Raw genomic sequence first — 2,236 nt, 5'->3', positions numbered from 1 at the left:
AGAGGTCCTAGGATAGAACCTTGCGAAACTCCGGCATCAATAGAGCTCAAATTGGAGACGGATTCATTTATACAAACCATTTGCTGCCTTTGATTTAAGTAGTCCTTTAACCAAACGATCAGTTCACCACCAATTCCATATGACTTTAATTTTACTAATAGACCTTTATGCCATACACGGTCAAAGGCTTTAGAAATATCACAAAATACAATACAGGTATGTTTTTTTTCTTCAAGCGATAAACAAATATTATGATACATTTCTATTAATTGATAAACAGTGGAGTGACCTGGCAAAAAACCCGACTGGTATTTATAAAACAAGGAGTTGTCATGAAAATAGTTATAGATATGCTTAAAAATGACACGTTCAAAAACTTTGTTAGAAGTATTTTTTTCTGTATCATTATTGTAGAAGTGTAGAAGTATTATTAATGTAGAAGATCAGTATGTTCTCAATCAATCTCGCGATCGACGGAGGATACAGGCAATATCCTAGATATTGTAACAATGACGAATTTAAAATGATTTTTCAAATACACATGTAATATTAGCTGTATCTTCTGAGATCATTCTTACCATAACTCTCTCTCTTCTCTTTTCTCACTACCCTCTTATCTATCCACTATGCAAACCCTTTCTCTCGCTTTCTCTCTTCTATCACCTCTTCTTTAGAAAAACAACAACACTGTATTTTCGTTTTAAAAATAAGTGATTAAGTATGATGTCTCATCACTAAATAATCTCAAAATTACATATATATAGTGCATGTCAGGTTTACATTGTATATTAGGCTGACTATAAAAGAATATACAAGTATGTATGAATCGTTAGCAAGATTATGAATGTTTGGACGAAAGAGAGTAATTATGAGGTCATACTTATCTTTTTATGATGTCTACCAATAGTAATGCTTGTGCTAGAGGCGTGGCTATATTACACCTGGCGATCGGTTAGTAGCACAAACCAGGGAGAATGAAATTGGTGATTGAAGAATGAGATTGTGTTGTTTCTGAAAATAAAAAGATACAAAAATAATTAGAATGATTTTCATTTGGTTTGTACACATTATGGTATATAGTTTTGGTCTGCTAAACCTGCCTATATTATTAGGTTTTTTCCCCAAGAAGGTAATTTAATACTTAAATACCATCCCAATTTACATAATCGGAAGTCTTTACTTTATATTTTTACCAGAGCAGTATAACACCTTTTAAGCGAACCAAACACCTCCAATTTGTATTAGATAAGAATGTTCTCTGAAAAATGCCAATAGGATATTACTGATGAACTCAATGTTTTGGATAGTGGAATTTAAAAGTCCAATATCGATGCTACTATGACGTCACAACACTAATATAAACTAATGTTTCTAAAAATAATCCGGATCCATATGCTGTACATCGACCTCCGCGTGTACATGGGATTAGTGGGATTTTTTGTCTTTAAATACATTTGGATTCCAACAACAAAATGTCATAAGCAGTGACTCGAACGTTTAAATAAATTTCATTGCACGTCAATGAATTTTTTAGGAAGTATAGATACTCATATGAGTTATTTTAGCAACAGTATAGATACAAGCAAAGACAATATTCTAAAATGAACATAAACATTATGTGGATTCACGTGAGTACGGGAGTAAGCTTATATGGTAGCTTAGCGCCTGAAATTATTAAGTTATTAAAAAAACAGTTTTCCGATTAAAACGATGTTTCAACATTTATTTTGAGTGAACTTCAGCATTCCAGACAACGATGACAAAGTTCTTGCTCGTCCATATTAAATGTGGCTTCCGGAATCAAAATGTGGTTTCCGAGAGCTTAAAACAATGTAATTATAGTATTTTTTCGCGTTTTAATGCGAAAGCTTCGCGTAAAAACGTGATTTTTTTCTTCTACCAAAATGAGCCCAATCGTCTTGTTAAATATATGTATATAAGATGGAAAAAATAATTATTTAGGCAGATTTAGCTGACTAACGTACAGTGTACAGTACATCTACGCACGAAAACATCATTTACATGAAACACGTCTTTAATTACCCCTTTAAGGGTTTTTTTTTTTACTATTATTATTATTGTTCATTTACATTATTTAGATTTACTATAATTGAAAAACGTGTAATTAAAATTAAAAAAAAAAAGAATATTTATTGTTCTTGCTGGGTGTCGAACTCACTAGTATGTGTTAATTTGTTCCCGCCACAAAAAGACGCCCCACGTGATCAACACGTGA

The sequence above is a fragment of the Argopecten irradians genome, chromosome 1, assembly GCF_041381155.1.
Source record: "Argopecten irradians isolate NY chromosome 1, Ai_NY, whole genome shotgun sequence".
NCBI classification, from domain to species: domain Eukaryota; kingdom Metazoa; phylum Mollusca; class Bivalvia; order Pectinida; family Pectinidae; genus Argopecten; species Argopecten irradians.
The sequence above is the reverse complement of the archived record's forward strand: the minus strand, read 5'-3'. Positions refer to the sequence as shown.